This window comes from Procambarus clarkii, chromosome 55, assembly GCF_040958095.1.
Source record: "Procambarus clarkii isolate CNS0578487 chromosome 55, FALCON_Pclarkii_2.0, whole genome shotgun sequence".
NCBI lineage: Eukaryota > Metazoa > Arthropoda > Malacostraca > Decapoda > Cambaridae > Procambarus > Procambarus clarkii.
The window spans coordinates 8,754,379-8,776,293 of NC_091204.1; positions in this window are offsets into that span (position 1 = coordinate 8,754,379).

Below are 21,915 nucleotides of genomic sequence, written 5' to 3' on the forward strand. Positions count from 1 at the left end.
CTTATAAAGGCATTTGTATGGTACCTATATTGGCATATGAATGGGTACTTATATGGGCATTTATGGTACTTATAAGGGCATATGTATGGTAGTTATAATGGTATATGTATGATACTTATAAGAACATATGTATTGTTCTTATAAGGACATAAGTATGGTACCTTTTTCGGCGTATGTATGTTACTTATAATGGCTTTTGTATGGTACCTCAATGGGCATATGTATTGTTCTTATATGGGCATATGTATGACACTTATATGGGATTGAGTATGGTGGTACCTTTATGGGTATGTGTTTGGTACTTATGTACTTACGTACCTCTATGGTACTTACGTACCTTTTACCTTACACAGACAGTCATCCGTATTTTATAGATATAGAAGATAGACGATGATTAAATCAAGTAATAAAAACTTGACCAGCGGACGAAGACAAAGATGGGGTACATACAGCCCGCCGCCTGCAAATAATCCGAGCCCTGGCGAAATCGTCATTTTCACAAAACTCAAAATCAAAACCAGCCATAGAATCGTTTTGAAAATGGTACCATTGTGTTTACCACAGCAATTTACCTTTCTTTCTTTAAAGTCTTTCTTTGCTAATATTAAATATTAACGCCTATACAGCCATATTTACTGAGAAACAGCCACCTCAAATATAAAAAATATCATCGTGTTTTCTCAACAAATTACTAAGGAAAATCAATTGTAAAAAATGTAATAATGATCAAATTGAGCTAAATAATAAATGGATAATCAAAATAACATTATATCTATATTCCTCATGTATTTAGAGACTACTATGCATGGTGCGTATATGGGCATATGTATGCTACTTATAAAGGCATTTGTATGGTACCTATATTGGCATATGAATGGGTACTTATATGGACATTTATGGTACTTATAAGGGCATATGTATGGTAGTTATAAGGGTATATGTATGATACTTATAAGAACATATGTATTGTTCTTATAAGGACATAAGTATGGTACCTTTTTCGGCATATGTATGTTACTTATAAGAGCTTTTGTATGGTACCTCAATGAGCATATGTATTGTTCTTATATGGGCATATGTATGACACTTATATAGGATTGAGTATGGTGGTACCTTTATGGGTATGTGTTGGGTACTTATGTACTTACGTACCTCTATGGTACTTACGTACCTTTTACCTTACACAGACAGTCATCCGTATTTTATAGATATAGAAGATAGACAATGATTAAATCAAGTAATAAAAACTTGACCAGCGGACGAAGACAAAGATGGGGTACATACAGCCCGCCGCCTGCAAATAATCCGAGCCCTGGCGAAATCGTCATTTTTCACAAAACTCAAAATCAAAACCAGCCATAGAATCGTTTTGAAAATGGTACCATTGTGTTTACCACAGCAATTTACCTATCTTTCTGTAAAGTCTTTCTTTGCTAATTTTAAATATTAACGCCTATACAGCCATATTTACTGAGATACAGCCACCTCAAATATCAGAAATATCATCGTGTTTTCTCAACAAATTACTAAGGAAAATCAATTGTAAAAAATGTAATAATGATCAAATTGAGCTAAATAATAAATGGATAATCAAAATAACATTATATCTATATTCCTCATGTATTTAGAGACTACTATGCATGGTGCGTATATGGGCATATGTATGCTACTTATAAAGGCATTTGTATGGTACCTATATTGGCATATGAATGGGTACTTATATGGGCATTTATGGTACTTATAAGGGCATATGTATGGTAGTTATAAGGGTATATGTATGATACTTATAAGAACATATGTATTGTTCTTATAAGGACATAAGTATGGTACCTTTTTCGGCAGTATGTATGTTACTTATAATGAGCTTTTGTATGGTACCTCAATGGGCATATGTATTGTTCTTATATGGGCATATGTATGACACTTATATGGGATTGAGTATGGTGGTACCTTTATGGGTATGTGTTTGGTACTTATGTACTTACGTACCTCTATGGTACTTACGTACCTTTTACCTTACACAGACAGTCATCCGTATTTTATAGATATAGAAGATAGACGATGATTAAATCAAGTAATAAAAACTTGACCAGCGGACGAAGACAAAGATGGGGTACATACAGCCCGCCGCCTGCAAATAATCGGAGCCCTGGCGAAATCGTCATTTTTCACAAAACTAAAAATCAAAACCAGCCATAGAATCGTTTTGAAAATGGTACCATTGTGTTTACCACAGCAATTTACCTATTTTTCTGTAAAGTCTTTCTTTGCTAATTTTAAATATTAACGCCTATACAGCCATATTTACTGAGATACAGCCACCTCAAATATCAGAAATATCATCGTGTTTTCTCAACAAATTACTAAGGAAAATCAATTGTAAAAAATGTAATAATGATCAAATTGAGCTAAATAATAAATGGATAATCAAAATAACATTATATCTATATTCCTCATGTATTTAGAGACTACTATGCATGGTGCGTATATGGGCATATGTATGCTACTTATAAAGGCATTTGTATGGTACCTATATTGGCATATGAATGGGTACTTATATGGGCATTTATGGTACTTATAAGGGCATATGTATGGTAGTTATAAGGGTATATGTATGATACTTATAAGAACATATGTATTGTTCTTATAAGGACATAAGTATGGTACCTTTTTCGGCATATGTATGTTACTTATAATGGCTTTTGTATGGTACCTCAATGGGCATATGTATTGTTCTTATATGGGCATATGTATTGTTCTTATAAGGGCATATGTATGACACTTATATGGGATTGAGTATGGTGGTACCTTTATGGGTATGTGTTTGGTACTTATGTACTTACGTACCTCTATGGTACTTACGTACCTTTTACCTTACACAGACAGTCATCCGTATTTTATAGATATAGAAGATAGACGATGATTAAATCAAGTAATAAAAACTTGACCAGCGGACGAAGACAAAGATGGGGTACATACAGCCCGCCGCCTGCAAATAATCCGAGCCCTGGCGAAATCGTCATTTTTCACAAAACTAAAAATCAAAACCAGCCATAGAATCGTTTTGAAAATGGTACCATTGTGTTTACCACAGCAATTTACCTTTCTTTTTTAAAGTCTTTCTTTGCTAATATTAAATATTAACGCCTATACAGCCATATTTACTGAGATACAGCCACCTCAAATATCAGAAATATCATCGTGTTTTCTCAACAAATTACTAAGGAAAATCAATTGTAAAAAATGTAATAATGATCAAATTGAGCTAAATAATAAATGGATAATCAAAATAACATTATATCTATATTCCTCATGTATTTAGAGACTACTATGCATGGTGCGTATATGGGCATATGTATGCTACTTATAAAGGCATTTGTATGGTACCTATATTGGCATATGAATAGGTACTTATATGGGCATTTATGGTACTTATAAGGGCATATGTATGGTAGTTATAAGGGTATATGTATGATACTTATAAGAACATATGTATTGTTCTTATAAGGACATAAGTATGGTACCTTTTTCGGCATATGTATGTTACTTATAAGAGCTTTTGTATGGTACCTCAATGGGCATAGTATTGTTCTTATATGGGCATATGTATGACACTTATATGGGATTGAGTATGGTGGTACCTTTATGGGTATGTGTTTGGTACTTATGTACTTACGTACCTCTATGGTACTTACGTACCTTTTACCTTACACAGACAGTCATCCGTATTTTATAGATATAGAAGATAGACGATGATTAAATCAAGTAATAAAAACTTGACCAGCGGACGAAGACAAAGATGGGGTACATACAGCCCGCCGCCTGCAAATAATCCGAGCCCTGGCGAAATCGTCATTTTTCACAAAACTCAAAATCAAAACCAGCCATAGAATCGTTTTGAAAATGGTACCATTGTGTTTACCACAGCAATTTACTATTCTTTCTGTAAAGTCTTTCTTTGCTAATTTTAAATATTAACGCCTATACAGCCATATTTACTGAGATACAGCCACCTCAAATATCAAAAATATCATCGTGTTTTCTCAACAAATTACTAAGGAAAATCAATTGTAAAAAATGTAATAATGATCAAATTGAGCTAAATAATAAATGGATAATCAAAATAACATTATATCTATATTCCTCATGTATTTAGAGACTACTATGCATGGTGCGTATATGGGCATATGTATGCTACTTATAAAGGCATTTGTATGGTACCTATATTGGCATATGAATGGGTACTTATATGGGCATTTATGGTACTTATAAGGGCATATGTATGGTAGTTATAAGGGTATATGTATGATACTTATAAGAACATATGTATTGTTCTTATAAGGGCATAAGTATGGTACCTTTTTGGGCATATGTATGTTACTTATAAGAGCTTTTGTATGGTACCTCAATGAGCATATGTATTGTTCTTATATGGGCATATGTATGACACTTATATGGGATTGAGTATGGTGGTACCTTTATGGGTATGTGTTTGGTACTTATGTACTTACGTACCTCTATGGTACTTACGTACCTTTTACCTTACACAGACAGTCATCCGTATTTTATAGATATAGAAGATAGACAATGATTAAATCAAGTAATAAAAACTTGACCAGCGGACGAAGACAAAGATGGGGTACATACAGCCCGCCGCCTGCAAATAATCCGAGCCCTGGCGAAATCGTCATTTTTCACAAAACTCAAAATCAAAACCAGCCATAGAATCGTTTTGAAAATGGTACCATTGTGTTTACCACAGCAATTTACCTATTCTTTCTGTAAAGTCTTTCTTTGCTAATTTTAAATATTAACGCCTATACAGCCATATTTACTGAGATACAGCCACCTCAAATATCAAAAATATCATCGTGTTTTCTCAACAAATTACTAAGGAAAATCAATTGTAAAAAATGTAATAATGATCAAATTGAGCTAAATAATAAATGGATAATCAAAATAACATTATATCTATATTCCTCATGTATTTAGAGACTACTATGCATGGTGCGTATATGGGCATATGTATGCTACTTATAAAGGCATTTGTATGGTACCTATATTGGCATATGAATAGGTACTTATATGGGCATTTATGGTACTTATAAGGGCATATGTATGGTAGTTATAAGGGTATATGTATGATACTTATAAGAACATATGTATTGTTCTTATAAGGACATAAGTATGGTACCTTTTTCGGCATATGTATGTTACTTATAAGAGCTTTTGTATGGTACCTCAATGGGCATATGTATTGTTCTTATATGGGCATATGTATGACACTTATATGGGATTGAGTATGGTGGTACCTTTATGGGTATGTGTTTGGTACTTATGTACTTACGTACCTCTATGGTACTTACGTACCTTTTACCTTACACAGACAGTCATCCGTATTTTATAGATATAGAAGATAGACGATGATTAAATCAAGTAATAAAAACTTGACCAGCGGACGAAGACAAAGATGGGGTACATACAGCCCGCCGCCTGCAAATAATCCGAGCCCTGGCGAAATCGTCATTTTTCACAAAACTCAAAATCAAAACCAGCCATAGAATCGTTTTGAAAATGGTACCATTGTGTTTACCACAGCAATTTACTATTCTTTCTGTAAAGTCTTTCTTTGCTAATTTTAAATATTAACGCCTATACAGCCATATTTACTGAGATACAGCCACCTCAAATATCAAAAATATCATCGTGTTTTCTCAACAAATTACTAAGGAAAATCAATTGTAAAAAATGTAATAATGATCAAATTGAGCTAAATAATAAATGGATAATCAAAATAACATTATATCTATATTCCTCATGTATTTAGAGACTACTATGCATGGTGCGTATATGGGCATATGTATGCTACTTATAAAGGCATTTGTATGGTACCTATATTGGCATATGAATGGGTACTTATATGGGCATTTATGGTACTTATAAGGGCATATGTATGGTAGTTATAAGGGTATATGTATGATACTTATAAGAACATATGTATTGTTCTTATAAGGGCATAAGTATGGTACCTTTTTGGGCATATGTATGTTACTTATAAGAGCTTTTGTATGGTACCTCAATGAGCATATGTATTGTTCTTATATGGGCATATGTATGACACTTATATGGGATTGAGTATGGTGGTACCTTTATGGGTATGTGTTTGGTACTTATGTACTTACGTACCTCTATGGTACTTACGTACCTTTTACCTTACACAGACAGTCATCCGTATTTTATAGATATAGAAGATAGACAATGATTAAATCAAGTAATAAAAACTTGACCAGCGGACGAAGACAAAGATGGGGTACATACAGCCCGCCGCCTGCAAATAATCCGAGCCCTGGCGAAATCGTCATTTTTCACAAAACTCAAAATCAAAACCAGCCATAGAATCGTTTTGAAAATGGTACCATTGTGTTTACCACAGCAATTTACCTATTTTTCTGTAAAGTCTTTCTTTGCTAATTTTAAATATTAACGCCTATACAGCCATATTTACTGAGATACAGCCACCTCAAATATCAAAAATATCATCGTGTTTTCTCAACAAATTACTAAGGAAAATCAATTGTAAAAAATGTAATAATGATCAAATTGAGCTAAATAATAAATGGATAATCAAAATAACATTATATCTATATTCCTCATGTATTTAGAGACTACTATGCATGGTGCGTATATGGGCATATGTATGCTACTTATAAAGGCATTTGTATGGTACCTATATTGGCATATGAATAGGTACTTATATGGGCATTTATGGTACTTATAAGGGCATATGTATGGTAGTTATAAGGGTATATGTATGATACTTATAAGAACATATGTATTGTTCTTATAAGGACATAAGTATGGTACCTTTTTCGGCATATGTATGTTACTTATAAGAGCTTTTGTATGGTACCTCAATGGGCATATGTATTGTTCTTATATGGGCATATGTATGACACTTATATGGGATTGAGTATGGTGGTACCTTTATGGGTATGTGTTTGGTACTTATGTACTTACGTACCTCTATGGTACTTACGTACCTTTTACCTTACACAGACAGTCATCCGTATTTTATAGATATAGAAGATAGACGATGATTAAATCAAGTAATAAAAACTTGACCAGCGGACGAAGACAAAGATGGGGTACATACAGCCCGCCGCCTGCAAATAATCCGAGCCCTGGCGAAATCGTCATTTTTCACAAAACTCAAAATCAAAACCAGCCATAGAATCGTTTTGAAAATGGTACCATTGTGTTTACCACAGCAATTTACTATTCTTTCTGTAAAGTCTTTCTTTGCTAATTTTAAATATTAACGCCTATACAGCCATATTTACTGAGATACAGCCACCTCAAATATCAAAAATATCATCGTGTTTTCTCAACAAATTACTAAGGAAAATCAATTGTAAAAAATGTAATAATGATCAAATTGAGCTAAATAATAAATGGATAATCAAAATAACATTATATCTATATTCCTCATGTATTTAGAGACTACTATGCATGGTGCGTATATGGGCATATGTATGCTACTTATAAAGGCATTTGTATGGTACCTATATTGGCATATGAATGGGTACTTATATGGGCATTTATGGTACTTATAAGGGCATATGTATGGTAGTTATAAGGGTATATGTATGATACTTATAAGAACATATGTATTGTTCTTATAAGGACATAAGTATGGTACCTTTTTCGGCATATGTATGTTACTTATAAGAGCTTTTGTATGGTACCTCAATGGGCATATGTATTGTTCTTATATGGGCATATGTATGACACTTATATGGGATTGAGTATGGTGGTACCTTTATGGGTATGTGTTTGGTACTTATGTACTTACGTACCTCTATGGTACTTACGTACCTTTTACCTTACACAGACAGTCATCCGTATTTTATAGATATAGAAGATAGACGATGATTAAATCAAGTAATAAAAACTTGACCAGCGGACGAAGACAAAGATGGGGTACATACAGCCCGCCGCCTGCAAATAATCCGAGCCCTGGCGAAATCGTCATTTTTCACAAAACTCAAAATCAAAACCAGCCATAGAATCGTTTTGAAAATGGTACCATTGTGTTTACCACAGCAATTTACCTTTCTTTCTGTAAAGTCTTTCTTTGCTAATTTTAAATATTAACGCCTATACAGCCATATTTACTGAGATACAGCCACCTCAAATATCAAAAATATCATCGTGTTTTCTCAACAAATTACTAAGGAAAATCAATTGTAAAAAATGTAATAATGATCAAATTGAGCTAAATAATAAATGGATAATCAAAATAACATTATATCTATATTCCTCATGTATTTAGAGACTACTATGCATGGTGCGTATATGGGCATATGTATGCTACTTATAAAGGCATTTGTATGGTACCTATATTGGCATATGAATGGGTACTTATATGGGCATTTATGGTACTTATAAGGGCATATGTATGGTAGTTATAAGGGTATATGTATGATACTTATAAGAACATATGTATTGTTCTTATAAGGGCATAAGTATGGTACCTTTTTCGGCATATGTATGTTACTTATAAGAGCTTTTGTATGGTACCTCAATGGGCATATGTATTGTTCTTATATGGGCATATGTATGACACTTATATGGGATTGAGTATGGTGGTACCTTTATGGGTATGTGTTTGGTACTTATGTACTTACGTACCTCTATGGTACTTACGTACCTTTTACCTTACACAGACAGTCATCCGTATTTTATAGATATAGAAGATAGACAATGATTAAATCAAGTAATAAAAACTTGACCAGCGGACGAAGACAAAGATGGGGTACATACAGCCCGCCGCCTGCAAATAATCCGAGCCCTGGCGAAATCGTCATTTTTCACAAAACTCAAAATCAAAACCAGCCATAGAATCGTTTTGAAAATGGTACCATTGTGTTTACCACAGCAATTTACCTTTCTTTCTGTAAAGTCTTTCTTTGCTAATTTTAAATATTAACGCCTATACAGCCATATTTACTGAGATACAGCCACCTCAAATATCAAAAATATCATCGTGTTTTCTCAACAAATTACTAAGGAAAATCAATTGTAAAAAATGTAATAATGATCAAATTGAGCTAAATAATAAATGGATAATCAAAATAACATTATATCTATATTCCTCATGTATTTAGAGACTACTATGCATGGTGCGTATATGGGCATATGTATGCTACTTATAAAGGCATTTGTATGGTACCTATATTGGCATATGAATGGGTACTTATATGGGCATTTATGGTACTTATAAGGGCATATGTATGGTAGTTATAAGGGTATATGTATGATACTTATAAGAACATATGTATTGTTCTTATAAGGACATAAGTATGGTACCTTTTTCGGCATATGTATGTTACTTATAAGAGCTTTTGTATGGTACCTCAATGGGCATATGTATTGTTCTTATATGGGCATATGTATGACACTTATATGGGATTGAGTATGGTGGTACCTTTATGGGTATGTGTTTGGTACTTATGTACTTACGTACCTCTATGGTACTTACGTACCTTTTACCTTACACAGACAGTCATCCGTATTTTATAGATATAGAAGATAGACGATGATTAAATCAAGTAATAAAAACTTGACCAGCGGACGAAGACAAAGATGGGGTACATACAGCCCGCCGCCTGCAAATAATCCGAGCCCTGGCGAAATCGTCATTTTTCACAAAACTCAAAATCAAAACCAGCCATAGAATCGTTTTGAAAATGGTACCATTGTGTTTACCACAGCAATTTACCTTTCTTTCTGTAAAGTCTTTCTTTGCTAATTTTAAATATTAACGCCTATACAGCCATATTTACTGAGATACAGCCACCTCAAATATCAAAAATATCATCGTGTTTTCTCAACAAATTACTAAGGAAAATCAATTGTAAAAAATGTAATAATGATCAAATTGAGCTAAATAATAAATGGATAATCAAAATAACATTATATCTATATTCCTCATGTATTTAGAGACTACTATGCATGGTGCGTATATGGGCATATGTATGCTACTTATAAAGGCATTTGTATGGTACCTATATTGGCATATGAATGGGTACTTATATGGGCATTTATGGTACTTATAAGGGCATATGTATGGTAGTTATAAGGGTATATGTATGATACTTATAAGAACATATGTATTGTTCTTATAAGGACATAAGTATGGTACCTTTTTCGGCATATGTATGTTACTTATAAGAGCTTTTGTATGGTACCTCAATGGGCATATGTATTGTTCTTATATGGGCATATGTATGACACTTATATGGGATTGAGTATGGTGGTACCTTTATGGGTATGTGTTTGGTACTTATGTACTTACGTACCTCTATGGTACTTACGTACCTTTTACCTTACACAGACAGTCATCCGTATTTTATAGATATAGAAGATAGACGATGATTAAATCAAGTAATAAAAACTTGACCAGCGGACGAAGACAAAGATGGGGTACATACAGCCCGCCGCCTGCAAATAATCCGAGCCCTGGCGAAATCGTCATTTTTCACAAAACTCAAAATCAAAACCAGCCATAGAATCGTTTTGAAAATGGTACCATTGTGTTTACCACAGCAATTTACCTTTCTTTCTGTAAAGTCTTTCTTTGCTAATTTTAAATATTAACGCCTATACAGCCATATTTACTGAGATACAGCCACCTCAAATATCAAAAATATCATCGTGTTTTCTCAACAAATTACTAAGGAAAATCAATTGTAAAAAATGTAATAATGATCAAATTGAGCTAAATAATAAATGGATAATCAAAATAACATTATATCTATATTCCTCATGTATTTAGAGACTACTATGCATGGTGCGTATATGGGCATATGTATGCTACTTATAAAGGCATTTGTATGGTACCTATATTGGCATATGAATGGGTACTTATATGGGCATTTATGGTACTTATAAGGGCATATGTATGGTAGTTATAAGGGTATATGTATGATACTTATAAGAACATATGTATTGTTCTTATAAGGGCATAAGTATGGTACCTTTTTGGGCATATGTATGTTACTTATAAGAGCTTTTGTATGGTACCTCAATGAGCATATGTATTGTTCTTATATGGGCATATGTATGACACTTATATGGGATTGAGTATGGTGGTACCTTTATGGGTATGTGTTTGGTACTTATGTACTTACGTACCTCTATGGTACTTACGTACCTTTTACCTTACACAGACAGTCATCCGTATTTTATAGATATAGAAGATAGACAATGATTAAATCAAGTAATAAAAACTTGACCAGCGGACGAAGACAAAGATGGGGTACATACAGCCCGCCGCCTGCAAATAATCCGAGCCCTGGCGAAATCGTCATTTTTCACAAAACTCAAAATCAAAACCAGCCATAGAATCGTTTTGAAAATGGTACCATTGTGTTTACCACAGCAATTTACCTTTCTTTCTGTAAAGTCTTTCTTTGCTAATTTTAAATATTAACGCCTATACAGCCATATTTACTGAGATACAGCCACCTCAAATATCAAAAATATCATCGTGTTTTCTCAACAAATTACTAAGGAAAATCAATTGTAAAAAATGTAATAATGATCAAATTGAGCTAAATAATAAATGGATAATCAAAATAACATTATATCTATATTCCTCATGTATTTAGAGACTACTATGCATGGTGCGTATATGGGCATATGTATGCTACTTATAAAGGCATTTGTATGGTACCTATATTGGCATATGAATGGGTACTTATATGGGCATTTATGGTACTTATAAGGGCATATGTATGGTAGTTATAAGGGTATATGTATGATACTTATAAGAACATATGTATTGTTCTTATAAGGACATAAGTATGGTACCTTTTTCGGCATATGTATGTTACTTATAAGAGCTTTTGTATGGTACCTCAATGGGCATATGTATTGTTCTTATATGGGCATATGTATGACACTTATATGGGATTGAGTATGGTGGTACCTTTATGGGTATGTGTTTGGTACTTATGTACTTACGTACCTCTATGGTACTTACGTACCTTTTACCTTACACAGACAGTCATCCGTATTTTATAGATATAGAAGATAGACGATGATTAAATCAAGTAATAAAAACTTGACCAGCGGACGAAGACAAAGATGGGGTACATACAGCCCGCCGCCTGCAAATAATCCGAGCCCTGGCGAAATCGTCATTTTTCACAAAACTCAAAATCAAAACCAGCCATAGAATCGTTTTGAAAATGGTACCATTGTGTTTACCACAGCAATTTACCTTTCTTTCTGTAAAGTCTTTCTTTGCTAATTTTAAATATTAACGCCTATACAGCCATATTTACTGAGATACAGCCACCTCAAATATCAAAAATATCATCGTGTTTTCTCAACAAATTACTAAGGAAAATCAATTGTAAAAAATGTAATAATGATCAAATTGAGCTAAATAATAAATGGATAATCAAAATAACATTATATCTATATTCCTCATGTATTTAGAGACTACTATGCATGGTGCGTATATGGGCATATGTATGCTACTTATAAAGGCATTTGTATGGTACCTATATTGGCATATGAATGGGTACTTATATGGGCATTTATGGTACTTATAAGGGCATATGTATGGTAGTTATAAGGGTATATGTATGATACTTATAAGAACATATGTATTGTTCTTATAAGGGCATAAGTATGGTACCTTTTTGGGCATATGTATGTTACTTATAAGAGCTTTTGTATGGTACCTCAATGAGCATATGTATTGTTCTTATATGGGCATATGTATGACACTTATATGGGATTGAGTATGGTGGTACCTTTATGGGTATGTGTTTGGTACTTATGTACTTACGTACCTCTATGGTACTTACGTACCTTTTACCTTACACAGACAGTCATCCGTATTTTATAGATATAGAAGATAGACAATGATTAAATCAAGTAATAAAAACTTGACCAGCGGACGAAGACAAAGATGGGGTACATACAGCCCGCCGCCTGCAAATAATCCGAGCCCTGGCGAAATCGTCATTTTTCACAAAACTCAAAATCAAAACCAGCCATAGAATCGTTTTGAAAATGGTACCATTGTGTTTACCACAGCAATTTACCTTTCTTTCTGTAAAGTCTTTCTTTGCTAATTTTAAATATTAACGCCTATACAGCCATATTTACTGAGATACAGCCACCTCAAATATCAAAAATATCATCGTGTTTTCTCAACAAATTACTAAGGAAAATCAATTGTAAAAAATGTAATAATGATCAAATTGAGCTAAATAATAAATGGATAATCAAAATAACATTATATCTATATTCCTCATGTATTTAGAGACTACTATGCATGGTGCGTATATGGGCATATGTATGCTACTTATAAAGGCATTTGTATGGTACCTATATTGGCATATGAATAGGTACTTATATGGGCATTTATGGTACTTATAAGGGCATATGTATGGTAGTTATAAGGGTATATGTATGATACTTATAAGAACATATGTATTGTTCTTATAAGGGACATAAGTATGGTACCTTTTTCGGCATATGTATGTTACTTATAAGAGCTTTTGTATGGTACCTCAATGGGCATATGTATTGTTCTTATATGGGCATATGTATGACACTTATATGGGATTGAGTATGGTGGTACCTTTATGGGTATGTGTTTGGTACTTATGTACTTACGTACCTCTATGGTACTTACGTACCTTTTACCTTACACAGACAGTCATCCGTATTTTATAGATATAGAAGATAGACGATGATTAAATCAAGTAATAAAAACTTGACCAGCGGACGAAGACAAAGATGGGGTACATACAGCCCGCCGCCTGCAAATAATCCGAGCCCTGGCGAAATCGTCATTTTTCACAAAACTCAAAATCAAAACCAGCCATAGAATCGTTTTGAAAATGGTACCATTGTGTTTACCACAGCAATTTACCTTTCTTTCTGTAAAGTCTTTCTTTGCTAATTTTAAATATTAACGCCTATACAGCCATATTTACTGAGATACAGCCACCTCAAATATCAAAAATATCATCGTGTTTTCTCAACAAATTACTAAGGAAAATCAATTGTAAAAAATGTAATAATGATCAAATTGAGCTAAATAATAAATGGATAATCAAAATAACATTATATCTATATTCCTCATGTATTTAGAGACTACTATGCATGGTGCGTATATGGGCATATGTATGCTACTTATAAAGGCATTTGTATGGTACCTATATTGGCATATGAATGGGTACTTATATGGGCATTTATGGTACTTATAAGGGCATATGTATGGTAGTTATAAGGGTATATGTATGATACTTATAAGAACATATGTATTGTTCTTATAAGGGCATAAGTATGGTACCTTTTTGGGCATATGTATGTTACTTATAAGAGCTTTTGTATGGTACCTCAATGAGCATATGTATTGTTCTTATATGGGCATATGTATGACACTTATATGGGATTGAGTATGGTGGTACCTTTATGGGTATGTGTTTGGTACTTATGTACTTACGTACCTCTATGGTACTTACGTACCTTTTACCTTACACAGACAGTCATCCGTATTTTATAGATATAGAAGATAGACAATGATTAAATCAAGTAATAAAAACTTGACCAGCGGACGAAGACAAAGATGGGGTACATACAGCCCGCCGCCTGCAAATAATCCGAGCCCTGGCGAAATCGTCATTTTTCACAAAACTCAAAATCAAAACCAGCCATAGAATCGTTTTGAAAATGGTACCATTGTGTTTACCACAGCAATTTACCTTTCTTTCTGTAAAGTCTTTCTTTGCTAATTTTAAATATTAACGCCTATACAGCCATATTTACTGAGATACAGCCACCTCAAATATCAAAAATATCATCGTGTTTTCTCAACAAATTACTAAGGAAAATCAATTGTAAAAAATGTAATAATGATCAAATTGAGCTAAATAATAAATGGATAATCAAAATAACATTATATCTATATTCCTCATGTATTTAGAGACTACTATGCATGGTGCGTATATGGGCATATGTATGCTACTTATAAAGGCATTTGTATGGTACCTATATTGGCATATGAATGGGTACTTATATGGGCATTTATGGTACTTATAAGGGCATATGTATGGTAGTTATAAGGGTATATGTATGATACTTATAAGAACATATGTATTGTTCTTATAAGGACATAAGTATGGTACCTTTTTCGGCATATGTATGTTACTTATAAGAGCTTTTGTATGGTACCTCAATGGGCATATGTATTGTTCTTATATGGGCATATGTATGACACTTATATGGGATTGAGTATGGTGGTACCTTTATGGGTATGTGTTTGGTACTTATGTACTTACGTACCTCTATGGTACTTACGTACCTTTTACCTTACACAGACAGTCATCCGTATTTTATAGATATAGAAGATAGACGATGATTAAATCAAGTAATAAAAACTTGACCAGCGGACGAAGACAAAGATGGGGTACATACAGCCCGCCGCCTGCAAATAATCCGAGCCCTGGCGAAATCGTCATTTTTCACAAAACTCAAAATCAAAACCAGCCATAGAATCGTTTTGAAAATGGTACCATTGTGTTTACCACAGCAATTTACCTTTCTTTCTGTAAAGTCTTTCTTTGCTAATTTTAAATATTAACGCCTATACAGCCATATTTACTGAGATACAGCCACCTCAAATATCAAAAATATCATCGTGTTTTCTCAACAAATTACTAAGGAAAATCAATTGTAAAAAATGTAATAATGATCAAATTGAGCTAAATAATAAATGGATAATCAAAATAACATTATATCTATATTCCTCATGTATTTAGAGACTACTATGCATGGTGCGTATATGGGCATATGTATGCTACTTATAAAGGCATTTGTATGGTACCTATATTGGCATATGAATGGGTACTTATATGGGCATTTATGGTACTTATAAGGGCATATGTATGGTAGTTATAAGGGTATATGTATGATACTTATAAGAACATATGTATTGTTCTTATAAGGGCATAAGTATGGTACCTTTTTCGGCATATGTATGTTACTTATAAGAGCTTTTGTATGGTACCTCAATGGGCATATGTATTGTTCTTATATGGGCATATGTATGACACTTATATGGGATTGAGTATGGTGGTACCTTTATGGGTATGTGTTTGGTACTTATGTACTTACGTACCTCTATGGTACTTACGTACCTTTTACCTTACACAGACAGTCATCCGTATTTTATAGATATAGAAGATAGACGATGATTAAATCAAGTAATAAAAACTTGACCAGCGGACGAAGACAAAGATGGGGTACATACAGCCCGCCGCCTGCAAATAATCCGAGCCCTGGCGAAATCGTCATTTTTCACAAAACTCAAAATCAAAACCAGCCATAGAATCGTTTTGAAAATGGTACCATTGTGTTTACCACAGCAATTTACCTTTCTTTCTGTAAAGTCTTTCTTTGCTAATTTTAAATATTAACGCCTATACAGCCATATTTACTGAGATACAGCCACCTCAAATATCAAAAATATCATCGTGTTTTCTCAACAAATTACTAAGGAAAATCAATTGTAAAAAATGTAATAATGATCAAATTGAGCTAAATAATAAATGGATAATCAAAATAACATTATATCTATATTCCTCATGTATTTAGAGACTACTATGCATGGTGCGTATATGGGCATATGTATGCTACTTATAAAGGCATTTGTATGGTACCTATATTGGCATATGAATAGGGTACTTATATGGGCATTTATGGTACTTATAAGGGCATATGTATGGTAGTTATAAGGGTATATGTATGATACTTATAAGAACATATGTATTGTTCTTATAAGGACATAAGTATGGTACCTTTTTCGGCATATGTATGTTACTTATAAGAGCTTTTGTATGGTACCTCAATGGGCATATGTATTGTTCTTATATGGGCATATGTATGACACTTATATGGGATTGAGTATGGTGGTACCTTTATGGGTATGTGTTTGGTACTTATGTACTTACGTACCTCTATGGTACTTACGTACCTTTTACCTTACACAGACAGTCATCCGTATTTTATAGATATAGAAGATAGACGATGATTAAATCAAGTAATAAAAACTTGACCAGCGGACGAAGACAAAGATGGGGTACATACAGCCCGCCGCCTGCAAATAATCCGAGCCCTGGCGAAATCGTCATTTTTCACAAAACTCAAAATCAAAACCAGCCATAGAATCGTTTTGAAAATGGTACCATTGTGTTTACCACAGCAATTTACCTTTCTTTCTGTAAAGTCTTTCTTTGCTAATTTTAAATATTAACGCCTATACAGCCATATTTACTGAGATACAGCCACCTCAAATATCAAAAATATCATCGTGTTTTCTCAACAAATTACTAAGGAAAATCAATTGTAAAAAATGTAATAATGATCAAATTGAGCTAAATAATAAATGGATAATCAAAATAACATTATATCTATATTCCTCATGTATTTAGAGACTACTATGCATGGTGCGTATATGGGCATTTGTATGCTACTTATAAAGGCATTTGTATGGTACCTATATTGGCATATGAATGGGTACTTATATGGGCATTTATGGTACTTATAAGGGCATATGTATGGTAGTTATAAGGGTATATGTATGATACTTATAAGAACATATGTATTGTTCTTATAAGGGACATAAGTATGGTACCTTTTTCGGCATATGTATGTTACTTATAAGAGCTTTTGTATGGTACCTCAATGGGCATATGTATTGTTCTTATATGGGCATATGTATGACACTTATATGGGATTGAGTATGGTGGTACCTTTATGGGTATGTGTTTGGTACTTATGTACTTACGTACCTCTATGGTACTTACGTACCTTTTACCTTACACAGACAGTCATCCGTATTTTATAGATATAGAAGATAGACAATGATTAAATCAAGTAATAAAAACTTGACCAGCGGACGAAGACAAAGATGGGGTACATACAGCCCGCCGCCTGCAAATAATCCGAGCCCTGGCGAAATCGTCATTTTTCACAAAACTCAAAATCAAAACCAGCCATAGAATCGTTTTGAAAATGGTACCATTGTGTTTACCACAGCAATTTACCTTTCTTTCTGTAAAGTCTTTCTTTGCTAATTTTAAATATTAACGCCTATACAGCCATATTTACTGAGATACAGCCACCTCAAATATCAAAAATATCATCGTGTTTTCTCAACAAATTACTAAGGAAAATCAATTGTAAAAAATGTAATAATGATCAAATTGAGCTAAATAATAAATGGATAATCAAAATAACATTATATCTATATTCCTCATGTATTTAGAGACTACTATGCATGGTGCGTATATGGGCATATGTATGCTACTTATAAAGGCATTTGTATGGTACCTATATTGGCATATGAATGGGTACTTATATGGGCATTTATGGTACTTATAAGGGCATATGTATGGTAGTTATAAGGGTATATGTATGATACTTATAAGAACATATGTATTGTTCTTATAAGGACATAAGTATGGTACCTTTTTCGGCATATGTATGTTACTTATAAGAGCTTTTGTATGGTACCTCAATGGGCATATGTATTGTTCTTATATGGGCATATGTATGACACTTATATGGGATTGAGTATGGTGGTACCTTTATGGGTATGTGTTTGGTACTTATGTACTTACGTACCTCTATGGTACTTACGTACCTTTTACCTTACACAGACAGTCATCCGTATTTTATAGATATAGAAGATAGACAATGATTAAATCAAGTAATAAAAACTTGACCAGCGGACGAAGACAAAGATGGGGTACATACAGCCCGCCGCCTGCAAATAATCCGAGCCCTGGCGAAATCGTCATTTTTCACAAAACTCAAAATCAAAACCAGCCATAGAATCGTTTTGAAAATGGTACCATTGTGTTTACCACAGCAATTTACCTTTCTTTCTGTAAAGTCTTTCTTTGCTAATTTTAAATATTAACGCCTATACAGCCATATTTACTGAGATACAGCCACCTCAAATATCAAAAATATCATCGTGTTTTCTCAACAAATTACTAAGGAAAATCAATTGTAAAAAATGTAATAATGATCAAATTGAGCTAAATAATAAATGGATAATCAAAATAACATTATATCTATATTCCTCATGTATTTAGAGACTACTATGCATGGTGCGTATATGGGCATATGTATGCTACTTATAAAGGCATTTGTATGGTACCTATATTGGCATATGAATGGGTACTTATATGGGCATTTATGGTACTTATAAGGGCATATGTATGGTAGTTATAAGGGTATATGTATGATACTTATAAGAACATATGTATTGTTCTTATAAGGGCATAAGTATGGTACCTTTTTGGGCATATGTATGTTACTTATAAGAGCTTTTGTATGGTACCTCAATGGGCATATGTATTGTTCTTATATGGGCATATGTATGACACTTATATGGGATTGAGTATGGTGGTACCTTTATGGGTATGTGTTTGGTACTTATGTACTTACGTACCTCTATGGTACTTACGTACCTTTTACCTTACACAGACAGTCATCCGTATTTTATAGATATAGAAGATAGACGATGATTAAATCAAGTAATAAAAACTTGACCAGCGGACGAAGACAAAGATGGGGTACATACAGCCCGCCGCCTGCAAATAATCCGAGCCCTGGCGAAATCGTCATTTTTCACACAACTCAAAATCAAAACCAGCCATAGAATCGTTTTGAAAATGGTACCATTGTGTTTACCACAGCAATTTACCTTTCTTTCTGTAAAGTCTTTCTTTGCTAATTTTAAATATTAACGCCTATACAGCCATATTTACTGAGATACAGCCACCTCAAATATCAAAAATATCATCGTGTTTTCTCAACAAATTACTAAGGAAAATCAATTGTAAAAAATGTAATAATGATCAAATTGAGCTAAATAATAAATGGATAATCAAAATAACATTATATCTATATTCCTCATGTATTTAGAGACTACTATGCATGGTGCGTATATGGGCATTTGTATGCTACTTATAAAGGCATTTGTATGGTACCTATATTGGCATATGAATGGGTACTTATATGGGCATTTATGGTACTTATAAGGGCATATGTATGGTAGTTATAAGGGTATATGTATGATACTTATAAGAACATATGTATTGTTCTTATAAGGACATAAGTATGGTACCTTTTTCGGCATATGTATGTTACTTATAAGAGCTTTTGTATGGTACCTCAATGGGCATATGTATTGTTCTTATATGGGCATATGTATGACACTTATATGGGATTGAGTATGGTGGTACCTTTATGGGTATGTGTTTGGTACTTATGTACTTACGTACCTCTATGGTACTTACGTACCTTTTACCTTACACAGACAGTCATCCGTATTTTATAGATATAGAAGATAGACAATGATTAAATCAAGTAATAAAAACTTGACCAGCGGACGAAGACAAAGATGGGGTACATACAGCCCGCCGCCTGCAAATAATCCGAGCCCTGGCGAAATCGTCATTTTTCACAAAACTCAAAATCAAAACCAGCCATAGAATCGTTTTGAAAATGGTACCATTGTGTTTACCACAGCAATTTACCTTTCTTTCTGTAAAGTCTTTCTTTGCTAATTTTAAATATTAACGCCTATACAGCCATATTTACTGAGATACAGCCACCTCAAATATCAAAAATATCATCGTGTTTTCTCAACAAATTACTAAGGAAAATCAATTGTAAAAAATGTAATAATGATCAAATTGAGCTAAATAATAAATGGATAATCAAAATAACATTATATCTATATTCCTCATGTATTTAGAGACTACTATGCATGGTGCGTATATGGGCATATGTATGCTACTTATAAAGGCATTTGTATGGTACCTATATTGGCATATGAATGGGTACTTATATGGGCATTTATGGTACTTATAAGGGCATATGTATGGTAGTTATAAGGGTATATGTATGATACTTATAAGAACATATGTATTGTTCTTATAAGGGCATAAGTATGGTACCTTTTTGGGCATATGTATGTTACTTATAAGAGCTTTTGTATGGTACCTCAATGAGCATATGTATTGTTCTTATATGGGCATATGTATGACACTTATATGGGATTGAGTATGGTGGTACCTTTATGGGTATGTGTTTGGTACTTATGTACTTACGTACCTCTATGGTACTTACGTACCTTTTACCTTACACAGACAGTCATCCGTATTTTATAGATATAGAAGATAGACGATGATTAAATCAAGTAATAAAAACTTGACCAGCGGACGAAGACAAAGATGGGGTACATACAGCCCGCCGCCTGCAAATAATCCGAGCCCTGGCGAAATCGTCATTTTTCACAAAACTCAAAATCAAAACCAGCCATAGAATCGTTTTGAAAATGGTACCATTGTGTTTACCACAGCAATTTACCTTTCTTTCTGTAAAGTCTTTCTTTGCTAATTTTAAATATTAACGCCTATACAGCCATATTTACTGAGATACAGCCACCTCAAATATCAAAAATATCATCGTGTTTTCTCAACAAATTACTAAGGAAAATCAATTGTAAAAAATGTAATAATGATCAAATTGAGCTAAATAATAAATGGATAATCAAAATAACATTATATCTATATTCCTCATGTATTTAGAGACTACTATGCATGGTGCGTATATGGGCATATGTATGCTACTTATAAAGGCATTTGTATGGTACCTATATTGGCATATGAATGGGTACTTATATGGGCATTTATGGTACTTATAAGGGCATATGTATGGTAGTTATAAGGGTATATGTATGATACTTATAAGAACATATGTATTGTTCTTATAAGGACATAAGTATGGTACCTTTTTCGGCATATGTAT